The sequence below is a fragment of the Plectropomus leopardus genome, chromosome 7, assembly GCF_026936395.1.
Source record: "Plectropomus leopardus strain MGB_pleo_1.0 chromosome 7, ASM2693639v1, whole genome shotgun sequence".
Lineage (NCBI taxonomy): Eukaryota > Metazoa > Chordata > Actinopteri > Perciformes > Serranidae > Plectropomus > Plectropomus leopardus.
In genome coordinates, this window is record NC_142182.1 from 13872855 (window position 1) to 13891410 (window position 18556).

Below are 18556 nucleotides of genomic sequence, written 5' to 3' on the forward strand. Positions count from 1 at the left end.
CAAATAACAAGTCTGAGACATCCGGGATCCATCATGCCTGCAGCAACAACAATTATACTCTGACACGACTGCAGGGTGAGGCTTAGTGTCTCGCACTTTGTGACACCCTTACATTACTCTAACCAAAAGGGGAAACAATACAGGGTGTAGTGGTTCACTTCCTTCCAGGCTGAGTGGCAATTCAAGCAGCAAACCTTTGTGTTTCAACTTTATACTTTGCATAACCTATCCTTTGGCATCAGAACTGAAATGCTGCATGTGGGAGGTTTCAATATCCTCTCACTGAAAAAAGAGCACTTGACAAACAAGGCAGGGTTACAGGAATTTCAGAGGGGCCAAAGCATTTTGTGAATCAGCAAGGCCGAATTCAACATGAAGCCTTGCGGCTACTGTCCTTGTCGTGGTTTTATAAGGTCTAAGTCTTTTTTCTCTCCCACCCTTAATTCCCCTCCATTGTCCCTCATTCTGTTTCTTCACATCTATTTGGCCTGTGCAAATATTGCCATTGTGAGATCCTGTGAGCATTGATTGATTGCGGGTGGGGGCTAATCATCCCGGCTAGTTACAAAGACATCTTCCACAAAATCAATGCCGCTGAAAGAGAAACTAAATCTTTTTAGAGTTTCCACAGTCCTTTGTAATATAACACTGTCTACCACAAGGGGAATATCTAGTATTTTCTCTCATTTTGTCTCCTTTCATTTTTTTTCTCAACTCCTTCGATTTTTGACCCAGCTCATTTATTCTATATCACTTATCCTTTAAAAGAGAAAAGAGCAGGGTTTTATTGGACACTTGAGGTTTGAAATATATCACTGGGATCAGCTACTGTATATGAGTCTATTTTAATGGCAGAATTGATGGCCCATCAGGAAATGGAAAGGTATAGAGATTGGCTGTGAGGTGCACTAAGACAGAAAACAGACATCTCCAGCAAGGGTAGAGAGTGCAACAGTGATTTATTCATTTGTGTGTTGACTTTAATGCTCCTCCTGCTTTGCCAACTATGTGTGGAGGCAGCAGGGAGCAGTAGTCAAGTCATCTTTATGGCTTCCTTCCAGACCCTTAAATACATGCAAGAGGACACACATACTAAAATAAACTGAATTGTTGTAATTGTAACAGTTTTGATCATGGATTAATCATGTAAGTCTTTTTTAAATCATTGCAAGCTGAGTTATAGATTGTGGGCTGTTCATCAGACAAAACAAGCAATTTGAAAATGTCACTTAAGCCTCATTCCCACTGCACTAAATAAATAAATACATAAATTTAGATAGATATATAGATATACAGATATATAGATATAGATAGATATAGATATCAATATATAGATATAGATATAAAATCAGCATTCACACCTGGGCAGGTGACTCTACAGTAGGCAGCAATCAACATTGATGGGACCATAGCACCTGGGTGAACGCACTAATTTCAGCTCCTTAACCGGTGAGATGCACTGACATGCCACCACTATTTACTTTCTTTCTCCACCTAAGCAGCACTCAAACATCAGTCCAAACAAGTCTGCACCGAGTTTGAAAGAGAGACTGAATAAGTATCAGATATATAAAGAGAAGTAAAGTTTTAACAGATCTCTGTCCATGATGCTTTCTACTGTTTACCTATTCATCGGCGTGTCTATAACATCGAATGTGACACACCAAAACAACCCCCACACACAGAAAGGCAAACTGAAGTGCGGTGTATACAGCTCTGGTCTACTGGCAATGGGAAAGCAGTCTACAGTCTATTTTTAACGGGTTAACCTGTGAATGAAACCCAGGTACATGCGCTAATTTTTGTGGAAAAGGGGTATTATTGGGTTCTGGGAAACTGACCTATCGCTGAACCCCTCCCCCTGAACATAGATTATCCAGTTATAGTTTAGCAACTGTAACTTGGTATGTCAAACTTTGAGTTTATAAACACAGAGTTAATTAGCATTTAAAAGGTAGATTGTGTTGAGGAATAATGTAAGGAATGGATATAACAGTGTGTTAACTGCAACCGTAAGTATTTTAGTAACAGGCCAAGGAACACATCATTAAACTAACTATGTTAGTTTGTAAGGTTATAGGTTACGTTTGAAATAGCCCCAGTAATGACTGGCCACTGTATAGCATTTCCTCACAGTGTGTCCAGGGTGCCATCAAAGTTTAGGGTTGTGTTAACAGATCTGTCCTGCTCTTTAATAGATTAAAACCTCATTCAACATCACAGAGATACTGTTACATCTATTGTGATGTTAAACATGAAAACATATTGTTAGAAAACACAAATGAGTGTGGCCAAATGGTTATTTCAGAAAGAAATACCAGTCTGACATTTTTCCTTACAAAACTGATACTGCATGGGATACGCAGTCCTACTCAGCAATATAATGCTGTCATCTTATTTCTCTTGCCTTCTACATGGATTATAAGATGGTGAGATGGTGAATTACTGCCAGTGACATGCAGCTTTATCTGCTGTCTTTTAGCACGACATGTTTATAGCCATCAAGTGCATATTTAAGACCCTTCTACAGGGTACCCATTTTGAAATGTGTCAGCAATTTCAACCAGTTCATTAGCTTAATTATCCAGCTAGCTACAGTTGATGTAATAAGTAAGGTCGCTGTCTAGAAATGAGAAGCTTGCTTTTGTCTACCTGAAATCAAGAACCCAATATTAAAAAAAAAAAAAAAAAAAAAAACTAGAAGAATTTTGAATGTAAATCTGCCTCCATTGTCTTTGTAAACTGTAAATTTGCCTTGAGATTATTTTCTGACATTTTAAAGACTTAAGTGATTACTCAAAAAATAAATTAAAAGACGAGTCAATTATGAACACAATAGTTGCAGCTCAACACTCAACACATACATGTTTGTGCACAACAGATAGCAAGAGACTGAAAGAAAGCCAAGGACACACATCAAACCAAACAAACCTCTGCAACAGACAAACCAATGGAGGGCAATGTAGAGACTCTGCTAAAGGGCATACGTGGGAAGATGGAGGACTTTAAGACTTTGTGCTTGCTGTGCAGGAACGACAGAGTCAGGCCAGGCCACGACCCGGGCCATGTTCTGTTTTTATAACCCTGCGCCTTTTTTCAAAAACACCCCTCTCTCTGGCATCCCCAAGTCCTGAGCAATATCTTTCCTTCTGAAGTTGCCGCTGGACTATAGATTACACACTCCTGTTCCCATCTGGTAAAAACAATAGGTGTGTGGGTGCGTGCGTGCCGTCAGCAGGCTTGTATTCCACGCGTATTCCGTGATTCAAAAGCACATTACCCACACCTAAGACAGTTGACCACCAGAACTAATCCATCAGCCTTGTTGGCTGTCAACATGTTGCCCTTCATAGGTATAAGTATGCCTGAACCACTGTAGTTCTCCCTCCCTGCCCCTCCACCCCTCACCCCTCCCAGGTGTTCCCATAACTCACTGGGCCTCAAATCCCACGCGAGCATTCCTGAACTTCAGAGGCATATCGGCAGATGAGAGGCTGGATTTATGGCTTGCTGATGGACAGTGGAGAAGGGGGGAGCATAGCAGGGGTGGGAAGGTGATAGGGGTCCGCTTCAAAGAGTAGGAAACGTTTGTTGTTGTTGTCCCCTACGCTCACTGGAGCACACATATGCACAGCTCTCTCTCTCTCCCCCTCTGTGCCTCAGGCAGCTAGTATCTGGTTTACACTGTTATCTTAGCTCTCATTTAATTTTTGGCAACCTGTACAACCAGAAAGAGGTGGCGCATTGCATATTCGAAGTTTCTTACTCTCACACATCGACAGAGATGCAGAAGTATTAGAGACGTGATTTAGCCTTTCATTTTTCATAATATCAAAGGTGACCCTTCAAAGATTGCCTGCAAGCTTTTCTTTATTGCACCTGCATAAAATATTCCTCTTGCTCTTAAATGCCACCTCCTTTGGCGTTATTAGAATTTGTTTGTGTGACTTTGCATATAACATCATAGGTCACAGACAAATGTGCGAGTGTGTGGACGTTTGCATCTATCTATATTTGTATATGTGTGAGTGTGTTTGTATTTGTGTGAGAGCACCCTCCGTTTCCAACTAGCTCGTGTTATATTGCAGGGGGCCCCGCGGTGTGTGAGGTTGATGGATGTGTGGAGTGGTGTCGTTTCTCTGAGCCGGATGTGTAATGAACCCTGCTTTGCTTCTGTAACATTTGGGCTGATTGATTACAAACAAAGGCCATTTAACATGCAGGGGTGCTGCCTCTTAACAATGCGACGTAGCTTCACAGATGAGATTACACGTATATGGCGTAAGAAAAGACCACGGCGTGCTGCTTGTTAAATTAAAGCTGTGCTGTTATCAAGCTTTCCTTCCACCCACATGAGATGAGATGATTCATATCCAATTTTCTCATCTTTATACCATGGTGCTAGAAATTGGCTACACACTTTTACAGAAAAGAACATATGGAACTGTTGCTGCAGCTTTAAATCTCCAAATTGTCTCTTTTATATCCTTAACTTATTCTCTCCGCCCTTCTTTTTTTACTCATTTAACACTCACTAAGATTTTCCTCTTTGAGTTGCCCAACTCGACTCATTGTTAAGGTGGAAAGCTGATGTAACTTGTGGCTCTTATTCCCAGTAACCCGGGCAATCCAAAAGGCTCCGGTCCTCCCGCTGCTTAATCAGACCACTGTTTGTTCACTCTCCCTTTTCTCATGGTCTGGCCTGCCAACTCAAACCAGTCAGGCATTAATGAAAAGAAAAATCTGCATCTTTATCTCCTCCTCACATGAGAGTTTGAGTTGAACTTTGAAAGTGAACTCTCAGCACTTCTACAGACATACAAGATCCATTTGTGTATATAAATAAATATATACTGTATCTCCAGTTCCCATTTTGTCTCAGTATATGCCCTCACATTGTTTTCTAACTCTATCCCTTGCAGGGAGCCTCTCTAACCTGCCTCATTTCAGTCATTGCAGGAGAGCTGCAAAAGCCTGATGCTAGACGTGTGTGTGTATGTGCGTTTTGAGTGTTGTGCTGGCCCTGAAGTGACACAGTGAGGGTATAAATAGAGCAGGCCCACAGATCACTGTGCCAGACAGAATGTGGCATCTGCTGTGCTGGGAGTGCAATGTGTTTGAGAGCCTCTAAACTCCTCTCCATTCCTCTTCCCTCCCCTCTCAGTGTCTCATCCTCCTTCCTTCTACGTAGTCCTGTTTGTTGATTCACTCCATCTCTCTCTTTGCCTTTATCATCTTTATCTCTCCTCCTCCTACAATCCCCTCTCCTCTTCCTTCCTTGAGTCTCTCCCTCCCTCTGCCTCATGTTCCTTTTGCCCCCCCCCCCCCCCTTCTCACGTACTGCCACACATCTGCTGCCATGTGTTGAGTGTTGTGGAGCAGTTCCATTTTCAATTTAGCCTATAAGATCCTATTTCTAAACACACAGAGGGAACTAGAGAGGGGGAAATAAGGGAGAGATAGAAACAAAGGAAGTAGGAAAAAGGCAGATAGATGGCCCCTGCAGTGGTTAACATCAAAGCCCTGATTTCACATTTATCATGGTTTACAAATTCCTCTACCGCAATGCTACACATGTTCTACGTAAAAACAATTTAATCCCACGGGATTACGTGGTGTACTTGGGAGGCAATCGCGAGTGGGACGAGCAACTCTGTAAGCACAGGAGATAAAAGCAAAGTCATTGTGATTCTCTGCAGGTTATTTCCCGCCCAGAGCCGATTATCAATCCTACTGATTTAGCGATTCATTTCCCTGCTCTCGGTAAAGCCATTACAAAGTGACGGTAACCCCACTGTCCCCTCTATGTCACACAACAAAGCTTACTGTAGAATATTATATGGGAATAGTATCCCAACAGCATGACTCATTCATACTTTAACCCCCACACAAAAATTAAATTAAGAATGATTTCCTTCTAGCACTGCTACATACTGTATTCATTCATCTGCCAGTTTTTTTTATTTATTTCCCAGAAGCACATCACTTAATCTCATAATCTGCTTCTGCTGTGACTAGTGTTGTATGCCCTCAAAGACAGGAGACAAACAGACCGCACAAGCACACATGTGCGCACACTCACACATAGTCCCAGTGTCAGCCAAATTAATAAGCAGCTTAGCTGTCATTAGATTTCCATTTTTAAAATGATTCATACATCCTTTATGTTTTCCTCCCCCTTTTTCTTTTCATCCTATATCCTTCTCCTCAGCTGCCTCCACGCTCTGTGACAGGTAGTCTTCTGCCATTGTTTGCTGACTCAACGCTATATCCACCCTCTGGCAGTCCAATAATTGTTTTAAGAGTTGATATCGGACACTGACAGTTGGAGACTTGCAGCAGGGGGAGGGAGCAAGAGGGAGGGGCTCCTATCAGGAAGATGGGGAACTGTCCGACCGTCAGTCAGTGAACAGCGGCAGGTCATCTTTTCATCTTTTTGTTTGCTCGCAGGCAGTGTTCTCGCCTGTGAAGACGAAATTCAATCTCCATCCTTTCACTCACTGTTTTTTTTTCCCTCCACATCACCCCACCCTTCCGACAAAACTATTGTCTGCTTCTATCGTCCTTCGAACCTGCTCTTCCCTTTTTCCTCGCTCTTCCTCTCCGCCTTCTTCTTTCTCACGACTCCGTTAGTCACATCAGCAACACGCGCACAAAAGACTCTCCACCATTTTGTTGGCCTCTGGCATACTTGTTTGAGTGAACAGTGTGCGAATCCCTTTCACCTTTAAATCTGTAATTACCTCAGCAATTGTGCTAAACGTACCCCCCCCCCCCTCCCCATCCACCCTCCATTTCCAATCTGTCAGGGAAAGGAAGAAGGTTTATGTTGCCACCTTTTGACTGACAGGCGCGGCATTACGTTGAGATCAGTGCTAGACTCTGATCAGACAACGCAAATGAAATAACTCAGAAGGTCAGCTTCCACATGAAAAGATAATGAGGGGATTGTGATGTGAAAGGCTTGGATTCAAAGAGCAGTTGTGAAGTTTCTTTGGGAAATGTGTTTCCTATTTCGTTTCCAAGCAAGAAGAGTGTGGAAACCTTTAAATCATCATCAGCACACTCCAAATTGTGAAAATCCTGATTAGTTTGGCAGCCTAATGGAGCATTCCTTGCCAAGTTGGAACACATTTTTACTCTTCAAAAGGTGTCTCTTTCTTTTTCTCGCACGCTCTGCCGATCTCTGAAAACACACTCACCTTAGAACCGTCTCTCTTTCAGTGTGTTGTAAGCTGAGTCCCGGATTATTAAGCGTGAGACCCGGAGGATGCCATACCAGGAGGAGAAGATTTGAAGGCTATTGGCACAGGGATTCATCCTGAGAATTTTCCAGGGCCACATCAGTGCCAGGATGCCATACGTCAGGGGGTACAGAGGAGCATTGTGACCCTGGCGCCCACGTTTCGGGGCCTGCTGAGAGGGACCAAAGAGGAAAACACTGAATGTCATTGTTATATAGCGCCAATGATCTGCTCTGTGTCCTCTGCTATGATGTCATGGCAGACATTTGGTCCAGCTGTGGGCAAGCACGCATGTCTGTTGAAAGAAGCCATTAATGTCAGCATTGTGTGAATTTAAGTGGTCTTGCATCACACTGTATTTGATGTTAAATTCACTTTGCAGTCATATTATGATTAACACAACCTCCTCCTCAGTTTCAAAGTTTTTGAAAGCCTGTAGCCTAAACATGTTAGTGATGTGCTCTCTATTTTGCTCTCTCTACTGTGACTCAGCAGCAAGTACACAATTGTTTGCTATTGATGAAGCACAGATGGAGCAGGAAAATGAGCGTGTCATGAGTAAAGCCAAGACATAACAGCTTTAGACAAACCTGTCATTATGTTTGACTAACTTTTTTCTTCCTCTGAGAGAAGAAACAGAGGCTATTGATTTATATCCAACAGACCAAGCCTAGACATATTAGACTATTTATTTCACATTCACATGTGGCACGTTTAGTTAATTCTGCTGCTCAATGAACATTTAGTTATTAAATAAAGAGTAAACAAGACAGCACAAAGGTTTTAATTTCCTGCAGGGGCCTTGTGCTAGGTGCAGCTGTGTACTAATAAAGTTAAGTTTCCTGAGGTGGAGAATGATTTTTATGCCTCCATGCCGGTGACAGCTGTGCCCAGAGACATGTTTTCCATTCATCTGTCTGTCAGTCCCATTCTTATGGATGTGATATGTCAAGAGCAGGACCTTTCTTTACATTTGGTACAAACATCCAAGAATGAATTGATCAGATTTTGGTGGTCAAAGGTCACTGTGACCTTGCGTCTCTCTAATTCTCGTGAATCTTAAGAAAGCCTTGATTGGAATTTTCTTCAAACTTTGGCACAAACGGCCACTTGGAATCACAGATGAACTGATTAGATTTTGTTGGACAAATGTCAAAGGTCAACGTGACCTCACGACAACATTTCAAACAAATGTCTAATAGAATAAAATTCTTAAGTGATGACATTTTATATTCAAAAGTCAACTTTACTGTGACATCATAACGTGACATAAATAACACTTATCTGGACATTATTCAGTGCCATTACTAAGAACAGAAGAGGAGACATTTGGTTGGATACCGAATTGGTGACACTAATCTTGAAACTGTGGGGACTGTATTGATTTTTTGTGCTGCTGGGTTGAAAATGTTTGTAAGGCATCCATGTTTATAAAATGTAACTCCTTGCAGCATAATCCATATTTGAAGCACTGTCTACTCTCATGGCCACATGAGCCTGGACAGACATGAAAGTAAACTGTAAGTGCAACTTAACTGGTTTTCAGAGGCATACAATCACGAGGCGGTAAATAGTTTCCTGTCACCTTTGCCACATGATATTTGTTTTGGTATTTTAGTAATTCACTACTGACAGTACAGTAAAACTAAAGTCATTGGCAATCCAAAAGTGAACCACATCTATGGTGTGAAGCTTTGCAGTGTTTTGCATAGTCTGTCTGCTTGCCCTATAAACACCTGTGCTCTCTACTATTTTGGTGACAGTGAGTGGATGCCAAATAGTGCATCAGAAAACCTGACCAACCATGATAACCAGTGGAATCTCAGCCCAGAAACATGAATTCATCTTCAGAGGAGAAATCACCTGAATGTGGCAGTTTATTTGTGCTCCCATATATCTGGACTGCTGTACTGTATATTCACATTTTTGACTCCTTGAAAAGAACACTTTCTTATTACATGCAGCTCTGTTCTCACAGTCCATTACCAAAATCTTTCTTTTGGGCATGAATCCAATAGTAAGTTCAAGGATGGCTACTTCCTAAGATAAATGCTATACACAGATCACCTTTCCAAGCTTGCAGATTGAGTTTACTGTCCCATCTTGAGCCAACAGACCTCTCCCAAAGACTGGAACACAGAAAGGTCCAATCCCAAGAAGAATGATTATAGAGGAAACTGAGAAATTAAAACTCCCTAAAAACTTTGGCAAAATGAGAAGATCAGTGTTTACCCTAGTGTGTGGCCATGTGAAGGAATGTCGATGTTATGCTAATATTGCCGGCTAGAACCATCGTTGCCAATAATTTTATGTGAGCTGATGAATCTAGTTACTCACTATGTATCTACAGTTCTGATCATCGATATAAAGCAGGAGTCTTACTTTCTTTCATCTGGAAATATGTTATGCAGCATCAATTTATTTGTTCATTCAGCCTTGCTTTTGAACATGATATATATCATTTCAATTGTATGAAACCAATAATTGTATGAAAAGAAAGTAATTCTGCCTCTTCCACCTCCCAACTGTTGCTCAAGCTAAGCTAAATGTTCGAAAATAGTGTAAAAAAGTAATCCGTCTTTTCCACCGGAAATTCTTTCCCATGTGTAACCAATGAATGAAAGGCCCACTGATGTATGTTACATTTCAATTTGCTTCAGGAATACAAGCCTGAGCTTAATTGCTTCCACACACTGAACTGTGCAGTGAGAATTCAAAGTCATCATATTAGCCGTGCTGGATGTTTGATTCTGAACAACGTTATTACTGTCGTCCCCCGACACCCTATTTCTGCAGCACTGAGCAAAAGTGGACCGTGAACCCTGCAGGAAACTGCTGGTTGCACATCGCTGCCCTACAACTAGTGGTGTAAGACAGTTACCGTGGTTACACAGTGTGTGTAAGAGGCTGATAAGAGGAGTGTTTGGATCAAATAGGGGTAAGCAGGGTTGAGGTACGGTGAAGGAATATATGCCAAAGCAGTGATGGTGATTCACTTGGTTCATGTGTTTTGTGTGTTCAGTGCCACTTCACGTCTGTCTGTCCATCTGATATCATGCCTCATGGGTCTAAGGAAAGGCTTACAGCTGAGAGTTTCACAGAATTAAGAGACTGTGTTATTAATCAATAGATATACTGTTTATAGAGGCAGTGAAAACTACCGCCTCACGGTTGTATGCCTCTGTCAAACAGCCAAGTAGCAGCTTACATCCATGTCTATCCAGACTAATATATGCAGTGAAGACTCTGAAGGAGTTTAATAAAGGGTGTTCTGTATTTTTTGGCAAAATGGAAGTTATTGCTACAGTGAGATGTGGGATTCCAGTGAATAGTTGCCAGTGAGAAACACACTGTCTTCACTGAGAGACATTTTTTATGAGGGCTGTGAAATTAATAGAATTTCAATTTCGGCTCCAAACAATTACAAAAAAAATGTAATAGAGAAAAAACAATTTCACATTCTGGCTTGCAAGTGTACCCTTATTTCGTCTTGTGCCTTCAATGCATGTGCGTGCACATTTTTGTCCTTCCTTCCTTCAGCCTCAGAGCTACTTCACATGGTTCAACTACATCACCTGACACTCAATATCAGCAAAACAAATGACCTTGTGTGATTGCCAAAGGACTACCTGGTTGTCATCAATGAGAGGGGATTGAGGAATGTGAACCTTTGATTTATGGATATGGAATGCAGGGTCAAAGGTTAATTTTTTTCTTTTTTTCTTTTTTTTTTTTTTAACTTCTCCTGGCTTGTGGTTCAGAAATCTACTTTCCCAAAGTCAATTATTACTTACCCCGACACAAACCATTTTATTTATAAGCAGTTCTCAAATAAGACCTGCATTTGAAAATGACGTTGTCCTATCCGCCTTGCTCTCAAACTTGCAGCATACTGTGCAAATCATAGTTGCAGTTTGTCCTTATCCGCCAACGCCAACAACTTCTGTTTCCAGGATAACTAAAACATGTTCTTGCACTTCAGCTTATAAACTTTGTCTTAACCTGCTGCCACTTTCTTGAGTGTTCGATTGGTGCTGTGTATATGCAACTGCAAACAGAGATGAGAAGAAAGCGAGATGGCTCACACCTTAGCTACTTCCATCATCAGCTTTGAAAAATTAAAAAGGTTTTGTTTCTTTTTTTTTACCACTTGTTAGATTTACAAGCCCAACATGGCCTTTTACATGTCTGGGGCAAGTAAAAGGCCATGTGTAAGATTTTTTTTCATAATTAACCTACAAAGTTATGGCAAAAAAAACGTGTTTTGTGAGGTCACAGAAACCTTTACCTTCAAAAAAATCAGACAAAAAAATCACTACTGATACGTTTGTGGTCATAATTAAGACTGTTTCCCTGCTAATATAAACAAATTAAAAGAGTCTTAATTCAATAGCTTTATTCAGATAATCACAGTACTTTCTCTATCTATTCATTCTGTCCATTTGCTTCTAGCAATTCAGTCCAAAGTAGAACCCGAGCTTACAAAAACAGATGTGATGCAGTATTCTCTGGGGATTATTGATTAAATGACTTATTGATGGAAGGCTGCAGCCCCAAAGCTGGATATTGATTTTGTGTTTCTAGGGAATAGAGGAGACAGCCATAGAGAGATTTTGTAACTTATAATAGCCTTGCAGAGGTTAAGAGAAGATTGTTAATAATCTGTGCCATAATCTCTAAAGAACTATATTGCTCATAATGTCAGAATTTTGGAAATGCATGGACAAACACACGCACTCACCTTTTTCTTTTTTTTATTTATCCTTATGAAGGACTTTGACTCTAACTACCACCTAAACAATGGACCAACGATCCCACCTGTAGCCTCATGGAGAAGCAAGAAACAGAAAAATTACCTCAATTTAAAAAAAAATAAAAATAAAAAATATCTTTCTTCCTCCCTAAGGTGTCAATTTCAATAATGTGAGGAGTGTGAAACCACACACAGTCTTGTAAGTACACACTTCAACTTCTCAAATCTAAACTCAGATTCACCCGACCAACATTGTGGGAAGTGGAATTCTTCTCAGCCTTCAACCTCTCTTGCAAATTTGAGTATCTCTGTTTTCACGAGGGAGCGCTCAAAATGTGTTTTTCTGCTACACCATGAGAGAGACAAGAAGACGAGACGGGGGGGGGGTTAGTGTAGATATGCCTTTGGCAGTAGAAAGTAATGACTTGGTGCTTTGCGTGATACATATGATAATGTGTTCTGGGCGTATTTATGATAGCATACATTTGGAAAAAATGTGAAATAGAGGCTGCAGTATGGCAATTTAAAAATGGATGACCTTAGTTCTGAGAGACACTGCAGGTTTAGGCTCAGTAGAGGAAAGCAGAAATAGTAACTCTTCAACTCAAAAAAATGGACCAGTGTATGTATTCAATAACCAAGTGTACTCTCTTACATTTTACACTGAGGTTATCTGATAATTGTTGACTGTGCCCATATAAGTGCATTTGGCTGTCAGATGCTACATGATGTAAAGAATTTCTAATTTATGACAGCTATGGTCCTATTATCGACCAAAGGAGCTGAAGCATATGCTGGGATAGATTCCAGCTGTATGACCTTGGTAAGCAATTAGCTGAAGTTAGAAAAACAGGTACTTCCTATAATACTGGGTCTTATAGCAACAATAGAGTTTAGGAAAGCAAAAAAAAAACACTTCTACAATCTTCAAAACTATTTCCCGGACACAGGGTATACCTCATTTGAAAGACGTAAACTTAAGGTGATTTATAAAACATCCACAGCATTAATATAGCAGCAAAGCACTATTTGCTAAAACGTTGTAACGGTGTCATGGGCAGAGAATGAACTTTCACTCCATCTGTGTGCTTTGTTATGCACTGTAGCTGCTCCGGCCACGTGTGCATGTTAGTGCATGTAAATCCCTTAAATAAAAACTGAGCAATTTGTGCATTGAGTTCACTCTTGTATCCTTCAGAGAATGTTGTAAGATTTGGATTTTACAGTGTCTTGGCTGACATTTCAGAAAATGCTGCTCTATATCTCTGTCCTTCATATGTGCTTTCCTTGCACAAATTGTGCTTTTTTTCTTCTTTTCTCACCTGTGTCTCACCGCACACTGCTTCTGATCAGTCTTGACAGCTGTCCTTCCCCTACCTTGCCCTGCAAAACAGACACAGAAAGCAAACACTACTGAGCAAGTGAAGCACCACAGGCCCATCTCACGATGAAGGATACAAAATCCAGTACATCCCTCTATACTTCAGCTATGCTCCAGATAAGGTTTGAAGGGGTTAAAGTTTTTTTCAGCAAAGTTTAGCTATCCTGCTGTATGAGACAGGCTTCAGGAATCCACAAACAACCTTGCAAACAGCATATTGATTCTATTTTATGTTGCACGGCTATGACAGGTTGAGAGTTGTAAAAGTCAAGAGCATCCAGAGAACGATCCAGAGGGCAAATGAGGAGGTGGGAGAACGAATAAAATATCAGCAGATGAGGGGGGAGAGGGAGAAGTGCTACTCTGACAGACTACTGCTGTTGCACTGACAGACATTTCATCTTGAGACCAAACTACTGACCTCATGCCAATAAAACAATGTTAAAACCGAGGCATTAGGTAAGTGTTTTCTGTCTGCTCTGCCTGTCTGCCAAAGCTTCCCCCTTCACTCTTGGCTGCCGTTTCTGAGGGCTTGATGTTCTTTTGCCAACTTCCAAGCACAGGCTTTTCTGAGCTGTAGAAACACAATTTAGGTAAACAATTTAGCTCCTATTGTGTGTCACATTTTGTTCCACTACAATCCCTGGGTAGAGAAAGAACCAATCAAAAGTTCCCATCAGCATCCACATATTGTATTTATATTGAGTGCTTATTCTAATAAATTGCAAGTCAATGAGCCTTTTAATTGTTTTCAGTTTTATGCATTGTGCATGATGATGCTGTCTCTTACTGTTAAGCAGAGTTTAATGCAGTTCAAAACAAGTCAGATGCCTATTTAACTTCCCGCTGACCATGTTGTGCATTCAATAGCCTAAGATAATTCATGATTGGATGTGATCTTGCTGTGATTTGCGTGGCAGAACAATTTTTGCTCTCAAGTCCAGCTGCAACTCTAATCAAAATTGTATATTTGTTATGATGCCCTCTGGAAACCCAGTTTCAGTTTTAATTGTTACTTATGATTTAAGGAAGTACTATGCCAAGGCAATTTTGATTTTGCCAGTGAATTTTTTTTTGCATTGAGTCATCCTTTCTAATAGTCTTGTGTTAAATCTTTTCTGGTTACAATCTTTTTTATAAGAGCAATCGTATTCAAAACAGCTCAAAAATTCTGGCAAAAACAACATCATCATCCATATCGAGTGGATGCTGGAAGCTTACGCACTTGGAACGTGGTTAACGGTTATTTATGGTGTCCATTCAAATCACAGTAACAGTCAACAATTATATGCCAGATACAGCCTGTCTGAAGCCCAGCTCAATAGCCTCTTTAGATCTCTCAACAGAGAACAGCTTGTTTTTCCTCATCTCTGTCTCTCTCACCAGACCTCTAATCCTGCTCCATTGTCTCTCACTGCTGCTTTATGGAGGGGATGTGTACAGAAGGGGAAAGCAGACATCATAATTAGAAACTCCCCATTAACCACCAGTGTTAAAATTCAAAATTTGTTTACTCTTCCAACTGAACCTTTTCCTGTATTCAAATAATAAATACGTCTTTGTTTGGGCTTGTGGCTGTCACTCATTTTGCTGAAATTTCCGATAAATTTATGCATGACCAATAACATGCACTTCTTTTAACACCATTTAAACACTCTTTGGGAAAACAGTCTTGCAATTTGCGATATAATATTGCCTTTGCCCGCTTTCTCTAATCCTCCAAGGAAACTGCAGTTTCATTTCATCTCATCCCCAGGCCCCAGATATTGCCATTATTGCTATTACAACTATTGCATTAATGAATGAATCGCAGAAATAAATCACTGTTTTTTAACAGAAGACATATTCTGCAATATGAATATGCACTCTTACATTCTGGGCACAGGTATAGCATGCCCTGGATGCGGACTAAAGGAGAAGAGCTATCACATGATTCTTAACACGATCTGATCACATGAGCTGAAACTGCACATTTTTAACTTAAGGTCCTTATCGAATTTGCAGTGATTATGCTTATTATGGGCATTTTATGATGCTATATTCACATGTTTTTATCTTATGTGTTGTGGTTGCTAACGTGTTTTGATACTCTTATGTTTATTGTGAATATTCCTGTTAAAGCAAGAAAGATTTAATTTATTAAGGTGTGGGAGTTTGGAGAAGTTTATTTTTGTAAATTTTGTTTTTGGGAAGAAATTTCAAATATTTTAAGTCAAGTCCCAAGTCTTATAACCCAATTGTTCGTTTCAAGCCCAGGAGGCCATTTCAGGTCTCTGAGCACTGGTAATGATTATCTACTCATTATACTGGAATATTCTTTCTTACAAAGTTATTAAGAAACATAAAGCCAGTTACACAACACAAAAAGCACTTTAGGGCTATAACTTACCATTTCAATACATCAAAACAGCTATGTAATCAAAATACTAGTACTTGAAATAACTTGCAGTGGTTTTCCTATTTATTTCTATCATTTCCAATTATCATACTCCTAATTTTAGTTTGCATTTTTGTATTTTGTATACTGTTAGTTACTGAATGTGTGATTTATTCAGTCAACCTTTTTCACGGCAGTCATTTAGACTTGTTAGAGCAGTAAAGCACAGGTGAAACTGATAACATTAATGATGGCTCAGTTCCATTAAGTGTCCCAATAAGCTATTCCAATAAGCCAGCATGCATAATATCAGAACCTCCCCTAAATGGAATGCAGCTATCATGAATGTTAATAAATACACCTGTGCTTTTCCTACTTTGACATGTCTAAATGTGTGCTGTGGAAAAGGTCTATGAATAAAGGTAAGTGTGTGAGAGTTTTGTTGTTTTTTTATTAAAATAATGGCTTAGCAATGACTGCAAGGCACAAACTATGTCCCTGATCTTTGTGTTGAATTTGTAACCTATACATTTACTTTTAAAATATATTATTGTCAATTCTAGCATTTTTTTTTACATGCTCTTGTAAGCTTTTGTTTGATATTATTTGCTGCTAAATGTGGGCTATCAAAGTGCTAGCTAAGCTAAGCTATCTTTCACAACAACAAAACAAGTTAAGCTAACCTTAGATGCCATAGCTAATTTGACTTACCCTGGTTAGTTGGCGCAGAAGGGTTAGTTAAATAAATATAATGTTAAATAAAATAAATATTGCCTTAACGTTACAGTTAAGGTTAATCTTAATATACTCGAAATACTGCTCGCTCAAGACACAACACACCTATTTATATAAAACTGTAATGCTATACAATTTGAAAAACTGCTCTTGGTAAGCTTTTGTTAGATATTATTTGCTGCAAAATGGCACCTAAGGAAGTGTTGCCTAGGCTAAGCTAGCTTTCACAACAACAACAAAATGTAAGCTAACCTTAGATGACGTAGTTAATTTGATTTACCCTGGTTAGTTGGCGCAACAGAGGGGAAAGTAAAATGTGGCGTTAACGTTACAATTGTTACTCATTTTATCACAGACTCAAAATACTGGCTCTCATTACACAACAAAGCTATAATGCTATATAATGCTATAATTTATCAATTACATGACTTTTTTAACAGGATGACGACAAGAGAATGCTCTCGGTAAGTTTTTGTTTGATATTATGTGCTGCGAAATGTCAGCTAACGAAGTGCTAACTAAGCTAAGCTAGCTTTCACAACAACAAAACAAGTTAAGCTAACCTTAGATGACATAGTTAATTTGACTGACCCTGGTTAATTGGCGCAGCAGGGGGGTAAAGTAAAATAAATGTAGCGTTAACATTAACATTTTTTCACTGAGACTCAAGATACTGCTCGCTCATGACACAACACACTTATTTATACAAAGGTTACAACTGTGAGAGTCACTGTCGCTCTACCTGTCTCCGGTGTGGAGCTGCACTGTGAGCGCTGGGGCTTGTTGTCAAACGGGTTACATCCATGGTTTTCTCTCTCCAGCCTCTGTGTGTCTCTGCCGCTCACACACACGCAGGAGACTACAAGCAGGAAGCAGAGTATTTCTAAAGCACTGACAGGAAGTAGAAAAAAAGTAGAGAGCAGCTGATGAAAATAAGGAAGTAACGCTGTCGGATCGAAGCGGGAGCAGCTTTTCTGCTATAAAGTGACAGTTGACAGCTCAATAATAGATTCAGATCGTGCTAAGGAAGTTAGCCGTCAAGCTAATTCCTTTACTGACTTCAAGTTATCTTATAACAAGCCCTAGACAGGAAAGCAGAGGAGGGGAGAGAGACAAAGACAAGTAAGTACACTGCAGAGAGTTGCAAACTGGTGATCCCCACAGGATCAGGGTGAAAATGCCTGTGTGTGTTTGCGTGAGGGGATACTATGAATGTGTGAGTCAGAGACAGAGGCTGCAAAGGGGAAGAGGGGGAGTTTTTTCTCTGATTACAGCACTTTTTCTACCGGTTGTTTGTGTCAGCATTGGAAGAAGAGTACACAGAGCCCAGGAGAGGAAGGCTCCGGGGATAAAGAGAAAGTGGGGAGAAAAAAAATCTCTTTGTGTGTGTGTTTTGTGTACAAGGCATGCACCTGGGTCTCTCTTCACTTGCAGCTTCACTCCTGCAGAGTTAAGTGAAAGGAGGGCGAGAGGGCATAAACACAAAAACTAACAAAACATGTAAAGGCCAGGGCCTCATGACATGAGGTGAGATAAGATGAGCTTGGGTGTGCAGTCATGCTGAGGGTACAGCCCTACTCAGCACTTGTGAGTCAGTATAAACAAAGTGTGTGTGTTTGCACACAGGCAGTTCAGTGATTACAGATGGGGTCTTTGTTTTCATTGTCCTTGCAAAAATGATGCATACTTTATGTGTAACTTGTGTGATATAATTTGAAATTGAATTCAGTGAAAGTTAATGATTTTTTTTTCTGGTACAAGACTTAAATTATCCATACCAGACTCACCAAGTAAAATAAACAAATATACAACAGAACATTATCACAAAATGCATACAGTAATTACCAAAATACTCACAAATCAGCTTTAAAATTATACAAAATATCTTTTGTTGACCAAAATTTATCCAATCTATTTTTACAAGTTAACAAAAGGTGCCCGCACTATGTCCTCTAGAGGGTCATTCCATGCTTTTACTGCGCGAAGTGTGAAGACTTTTTTTTCTCTTTTCAGAGACACACCTTAGTGGAAGTCATTTTAATGATTTTCCTCTTAAATCATATCTA

At 40.1% G+C, this 18556-nt stretch overlaps 2 protein-coding genes across 5 annotated transcripts in view; one reads left to right on the forward strand and one right to left on the reverse strand.

Moving 5' to 3' along the window:
• The window catches only part of pamr1b (peptidase domain containing associated with muscle regeneration 1b), a 71542-nt gene extending 54186 nt beyond the window's left edge, over positions 1–17356 (reverse strand). For 2 of the 3 annotated variants that reach the window (XM_088079985.1, XM_042496820.2), the window contains exons 1-3: positions 17233–17356; positions 13320–13380; positions 7203–7416 (exon numbers count right to left, since the gene is read on the reverse strand). The gene's annotated coding sequence lies outside the window, so the exon portion shown is untranslated. The remainder of the gene's footprint in view (positions 1–7202; positions 7417–13319; positions 13381–17232) is intronic. The other variant, XM_088079984.1, reaches the window with a different exon arrangement.
• trim44 (TRIM family member 44) overlaps positions 16057–18556 on the forward strand; it is a 55907-nt gene continuing 53407 nt past the window's right edge. The window contains exon 1 of one of the 2 annotated variants that reach the window (XM_088079987.1): positions 16057–16177. The gene's annotated coding sequence lies outside the window, so the exon portion shown is untranslated. Of the gene's footprint in view, positions 16178–17407; positions 17613–18556 lie in introns of those variants that run through there. The other variant, XM_042496694.2, reaches the window with a different exon arrangement.